Below are 7,084 nucleotides of genomic sequence, written 5' to 3'. Positions count from 1 at the left end.
TCTGGAATGGTGAGAAACTACAGAGCTTCTGACTCTGTAAAAAAAAACAAGAAACATCCCACCTGAGAAGCAGCTTATCCGGCATATAGCCTCAGAGTAGAGGGCAGGGTCTGAGAGGTCACTGGGCTGCCTCCAGCAGGAAGCACAGCCTGGGGGATCTTGTGATGTACACTGATTAAAAGGCTCCTCCTGAAGGTCAGGTCACCGCTGGAGCAAGGCTGGAGGTCCATACTCGTACATTCATGTTGAGGGAGAGAAGAGCCGAAGACGGAATTCCCAGGACCAGACCAGACTCGGACACAACTGCCCACTTGCTGCATTAAATTATTTTCTTTCTTTCTTTCTTTCTTTCTTTCTTTCTTTCTTTCTTTCTTTCTTTCTTTCTTTCTTTCTTTTTTTCTTTCTTTCTTTCCTTTGGAGACAGGGTTTCTCTGAGTAGCCTTGGCTGTTCTGGACTCACTTTGTAGGCCAGGCTGACCTCGAACTCACAGAGACCCACCTGCCTCTGCCTCCCTGAGTGCTGGGATGACAGGTGTGTGCCACTGTGCCCAGTTTATCTTTTCAAAGAGCCAGGTTTGGTGGTACATTATTGTAATCCCAAGCAGGGGAAGCAAAAACAGGTGGGCCCTGGGCTCAACACCCAGCTTAGCCTGCCTGATGAGTTCCAAGCCACTGAGTAACTGACAGGCAGTTTGTTACAGCTTTCAAAAGCTTGACTAACACAGTCGATAACAGAGCATGCTTTTTTACATGTGAGCTTCCAATTAAAGTTTTTTATTTAGGTTGTTATAGTCTAAAGAAACAGTTTTCTGTAACAAAGATGAAAGCAATCCTCCCCCCCTTTTTTTTTTCAGACAGAATCTCATTATGCAGACTTGGCTGGCCTAGAACTCACGATGTAGACCAGGCTAGCTTTGAACTCACAGAGATGCACCTCTGGAGTACTGGGATTAAAGGAATGTGACACCATGCCTGGCCAATAGAATATATTTTTTTATGACACTGACCATAATTCATCTAGTCTAAAGGACTACTTAGCAGAGGTGTAAGACACAGCTGCATATTGTTACAAAGAAAAAAAATCTTCCCAATTTCAGAAATATTAAAATGTGAGCAAAATCAGTCTCAGGTCAGGTAAGTAATATCATATGTTGTTTCAATTAGTACACTGTTGTCTTTCTGAAGATAGCATCTGAGGTGTGTGTGTGCGTGTGTGTGTGTGTGTGTGTGTGAACATGTACATGACTGTACACATGCATGTAGAGGCCAGAGATTGATGTCCAGTGTCCTTCTCTACCATTCTCCAATTTATTTTTAAAAACGTAGTATTTTTACTAACTGAGAATGTCATACATGCATATAATGTATTTTTAATATTGTATTTATAGTTTATGTGTGTGTTGCTTGCATGTATGTGCACCTCATGCATGCCTTGCAAGAAGAGGGAGTCAGATCCCCTGGAATGGATGTTGGAGATGGTTGTGAGCTGTGATGTGGATGCAAGGAACTGAATCCAGGTCCTTTGGAAAAGCAGCCAGTGCTCTGAAACAACGAGCTATCTCTCCAGCACCCATATGATGTATTTTGGTGGTATTCATCTCAAGTCTTCCAAGATCCATCTCTTCCCAGATTTGTGTCCTTCTAAATCTTTCTTATTTGTATTATCCACTGAGTCCAGTTCATGCTTCCCACATCCTCGTGAGTATGATCAACCTAGTAGGGAGTGGCAACCATGAAGGAAACTGACTCTCCCTTCTCACACAACCAGTAGTTATCAGTGGCTCCTCATCAAGGAGTTGGAGGGCTTTGGTCCTCCCTCTCCCCCATGCTGGAATGTTGATTGGCTTGTTCTAGTGCAGGAAACCATGACCACTGTGAGCTCTGGGCGAGCTCATCATTTCATGGCTGAAAAAACTGTTTTAGTGAAATCCCCCCTGATCTCCAGCTTTTCCCATCTCCCCCCCCCCCCTGCTTCCACTGTGTTCCCTGAGCGGTGCTGACAGGTGCTGCCTTATTTTTGAGTCAAGTGCTCTCACTAACCTGGCGCTCGCTGATTTGCTATGACTAGCTTGCCACCTGTCTCTGTCTCCCGAGCATTGGGTTTACAGGAGTGTGCCAGTGTGCTCGGCTTCCATGTGGGTGCTGGAGATCTGAACTTGGGTCCATATGCTTGTCCAGCAGGTATTTTGTCCATGAGCCACCTCTCCATCCCCTGGAGATCACTTTTAATCTTTAGTCTCAGCTGTGAATCTATGTAATCCTTCTTGGTCTGAATTTTCATTCATTTTCCCACACTGCAGCAACCTCATTGAGGTATTAGCAAAGAGAGTAATAAGATGAACTCCTGCCATCTATTCTGCAACAAGGGGAGAAATTATTCTAACAACCACACATGCCAGACCAGGAGCCCATCATCCTGTCTGCTACAGAAACCTGGAAATTCCTAAAAGCCATAAAACCTGTTTCAAAAGAAAACAGGTTTAACAGGTAGTTTGATTGGCCATGGTTGAGTGAGTATTATGCAGTAAAGCAAAGCCATTGGAATCTCACAATGTGTACAGAGGATTCTATAAAGGCCTGGGAAATGGAAGGGACAGATAAAGTAAGACTGTCACACAGCCATGCTACAGAAATGTGTGACAAGGGGAAGACAGAAGTGGTCATGATAAGACCATTACATGATCATACACTTGGTGCTACAGGTAAAAGCAGATTAGAACACGCTTTTCAGGGAGAATACTTTATTTTTATGTATTAACTTATTTATTTTGGTTTTTTTGAGACAGGGTTTCTCTGTATAGTGGAGGATTCTAACAATTTAGCACCGAGTGCCACACTTCAGTTTCAGTGTTAGAGAGACATGGGTACCAAACTACAATCACAGGAGATGGCACTGCATCCAAAAAAGCCAATAGGACAGGTAGGCCATCAGGAAACCCAGGGCTCCAGTCAGTGCTACAGAGTGTCTGAAAGACCAGACTCTGAGCCAAAGATTATTTTGGGGATTTAGAATTAATGTGGGTTTTCAAGCTGCTTGGGACAGTGGCTTCCTTTTACCTCCTTGGAATTGGGGGATCTGTCCTCTCCACCTGTCCCATCATGGGTATTTTGGAGGCACAGTGGCTGGTTTGATGGACAGGCTCACAGCTGGGGAGTGACTCACACCCAAGGGAACGAACTGCCACCGGAGACCAACTACCTCCCATTAGATGCTACTCAGATGGTACTCTGCGTGTAAGTTGTGCTGGGATGAGTTAAGACTTGAGTGCTTTCGAGATCTGTTCTGGTTCATGAGGGCACGTGTTCGGGTGGGGGTGGCGCTGAGCAGGATCTTGTCTGGATGTCTGTGCTCCTGCCCTAATTCCTGTGTCGAATCCTGGGTGAAGCTTAGAAAGCAGGGCCTGTGAACAGGGCCTAGGGCATCAAAGTGTCTGGGATTTGCACATGGGGCTGTGCTCGTCTAAAACGAACCTCAGAGAACTCCCTTACCCCTCCACCACGTGATGACACATGAAGCCACATTCTGCAAACCAGACATGGTCTACCTAGGCATTACCTGGGACTTCTAGAACATCTGGAAGAAATTTCTGTTGTTTCTGTCACCGAGTTTCCGATACTTTGTTATAGGACTAAGGCCTTTGTGCGCCAACACTTTTGTTTTAGCCTAAAACACACAAACAGCTTTTGGTTCTTTTTGAGTCTCTTTCTGGAGACCAGGCTAGTCTTCACATCTGTCTTTCTGCCTCCACCTCCCGAGTATAGGGATTATTGGTATGCACCACCAGACAACTACATAATCCTTTTTTTTTTTTTTTTTTGTAACAAAAGCACTACAATTATTTATGCATGTGAGCTGTTTACGTTGTGGAGGTCAGATAACATTTGTGAACAGGTTCTCTGCTTCCACCCTGTGGGTCCTGGGGATCAAACTCATGACCTCACACTTGGCCGCAAGCACCTTCACTCACAGGGCCATCGCTCTTGTCCTTGTTTGTTTTTAACATTTGCACATTTCTGTGTATGTGTGTGTGCTTGTCATGCGGTACACACATGCCATGGCATGATTGTGGAAGTCACAGGACCAGAAGGAATGTTTTCTCCTTTTTACCATGTGAGTTCCAGGAATTGAACTCTAGTTACCAGGCAGGGCAGCAACTACCTTTATCTGCTGAGCCATCTTAACAGACCATGATCCTCTGCTTTTTAAATTGCAGTATTTTTGTCTTTGTTATCTCCTCAAACAAACAAACAAACAGTCCTATCTGACTCCAAAATAGTCCTATCTGAATTGAACTTTGACCTCAAGTGCATTCACAAGTTGAACTGTCCCTTTTGTTTCTCTTGTGTGAATGGTTTGCCTGCATATATACGTGTACAGCACGTGAACACCTTGGAGTTACGGATAGTTGTGAGCCATCACGTAGGTGCTGGGAAACAAATCCAGGTCCTCTTCAAGAGCATCAAGTGCTCTTAACCAGAGCCATCTCTCCAGCCCTTTTTCTTTTTTTCATTTATTGATTAATTTTTGGAGACAGGGTTTCTCTGTGTAGTCTTGGCTATCCTGGACTCACTTTGTAAAGCAGGCTGTCCTCAAACTCAAGAGATCCTCCTGCCTCTGCCTCCCAAAGTGCTGGGATTACAGGGTGGGTCACTGCACCTGGCTCCTGTTTGTTTTTAAATAAAGGTGTTTAAAGCTTTCAACTATATTTTCAGGACTTCATTATCATGTCATCTTTTTCTTTTTGTTGTAAATGTGTATGCATGCTGTATATCTGTGTTCACATGTGTGTGGTTGCATGTGCAGCGGCCAGAACTGACTCTGGGTGTCCCTCTCAGTTCCCTTATTGAAGCAGGGTTCCTCACGGAACCCAGAGCCTGCCTGTGTGATTGGCTAGTCTCGGTCAACCAACTTGCCCTGCCCACCTGACTTCTTAGATGCACACTCCAGCTCTTACTTTTGCACAGCAAACACTTCTTCCACAGAACCCCGCCACCAGCCCTTCTAAATCTTTAACCCTGCGGCACATCACTGACTACCAACACAGGTTTTCATTGAAGATCATTTCCAAATTTTCTAAATTCTTGATTTTTCTTTGAGCACAAGCTGCTGAATAATGCATTTTCAAAATTCCTGACACATGTACTATTATCAGAGAAAGTGGCTTACATCCTACTGAGCCTTTTGAATTGTGATCAGGCAGCTTTTGAGTCAGTGAGAGGTCAGTTAGAAAAGAAACATATTATATGTACTTGAGAAGGCTGTGCACTGTCAAGAGCGGGTTTCTGCTTGACTATTAGATTTTCAGCATCACCACTTTCCCATATGCCGCAGACACTGGCCAGATGTGGCTACTGAGCACCTGAGGTTTGGCTAGAGACACTAAGAAGAAGGTATTAATGTTTTAGTCTTAACCATACAAAGGATACCAGATGTCTCATAAATTTACATGCTGAACCAGTTCTATGGCTATATGAGATACAGTAAATAAAACATCAAAATAATTTTTTCTGCATTCTCAATGTTGTTCCACCAGCATGGTTTGTGTTGTTTTTGTCATCCTTAGATTCCAGGAATTGAACTTGGAACCTCACACATGATCGGCAAGTGCTTTACAACAGCTGCATCCAGGTACCCACCCCCTACCTCCTTTCTAAAAATTTGAGATAGGGTTGGCCTCGCTAGGTTGCTCAAGTAGAGGTTGAACTGGTGATCCCTCTGCCTCCACAGCAGCTGTAGTTACAGCAACCTCCAGCCCTGGCTGACATCTTTCTGTAAGAACTGTGCTAGGCTGTCACTTTTGTTTTGTCTGAGCTGAGCTCCCACCATGGAGTGGGCTCCTCTTCCCACCGTTGCTCCAGTCACACTATGCTTACATCTTTGCTTTATGTGACCCACAGTTAAATGTGTCATGCTGTTTGGGTCCCTTCTTTACTCCAGTGACTTTTGATCTATAGTGTCCTTGAGCATTAGAGGACCTGTTACTTTTCTGCATTTTTGCTCTATTACTTTAGAGCTCTTATAAAAAGCAGGCAGTCTTCCTGCTCTAAATCCTTTCAATGAGTTCAGCCTGACTCATTTGTGCCTACTGATATACAGACAGAACTGTATCGCTTTTGTTTGTATTTTTATTTCATTTTGAGAAACGATCTCAAGTATCCCTGGCTGGCCTTGAACGTCTAATTCTCCTGCTTCCACCTCCCAAGTGCTGCTGGGATGACAGGGTATGTATGACTATGCCAGTTTTACAACACTGGGAATCAAACTCAGAAGTTTGTGTATGCCAGGTAAGTGCTCTACCTACTGAGCCACACCCATCCTTCTGCATTTTAAAGCTCCTCCTACCATTACCCCATCATGACTTCCATTGTATGAGCATTTTCTCCATTTTTTCTTCCTTTCCTCTTCTGACTCTAAATTTCTGAATTGGCCTTTTAATGATTCTTATAATTTCAACTTTTAACATTACTATCTCACCCGAAAAGCTGCAAGAAATCTAGATTGTTCTCACAAAACCCCTTCATCGTTCAGTTCATGGATCGCATTTTCATCTTGAACTGTAACATCTGAATGTTATTTAGGACTGCACATCTTTCGTACAGCTGGCTGGGTGATGGCAGCTTTTGGTTGGTGGCTTCTGGCCTGTGTCCAATGGCTTCAACCTGTTTATTCTACTCCCCTCCCACACTAGCCTCGGTGGACTGCCATGGCAAAGGCTACTGGAGTAGCAAGTGGAAACAGCTTTCACCAGCTTCACTGTGCATCTGCTAGCAAGCATCCCATCGGCCACAGCAAGATACATGTCCAAATGCAGCTGTCAAGGGCAGAAATACCAGCTCTTCCTTCAGTCAATGGACCAACCGTAAGGGACCCAGGCCAGGAGCATGGCCTACCAGGGACGGAATCTTGAAACCATTATGGTGTTCAACCTATTGCATTTAACTTTACCTTTTCTTCAAAGTTAAAGTAGTTTCCTATCAAAACCGTGTATTTCACCAACTTCATGTAATTTCTAGTTTGAATACTCCACACCTTCCCTCTGGATAATTTTCAATTTAAGTTATTGTCCATGTATGGATGAGGTTT

This window comes from Meriones unguiculatus, chromosome 2 (genome assembly GCF_030254825.1).
Source record: "Meriones unguiculatus strain TT.TT164.6M chromosome 2, Bangor_MerUng_6.1, whole genome shotgun sequence".
NCBI classification, from domain to species: Eukaryota; Metazoa; Chordata; class Mammalia; order Rodentia; family Muridae; genus Meriones; species Meriones unguiculatus.
The sequence above is the reverse complement of the archived record's forward strand: the minus strand, read 5'-3'. Positions refer to the sequence as shown.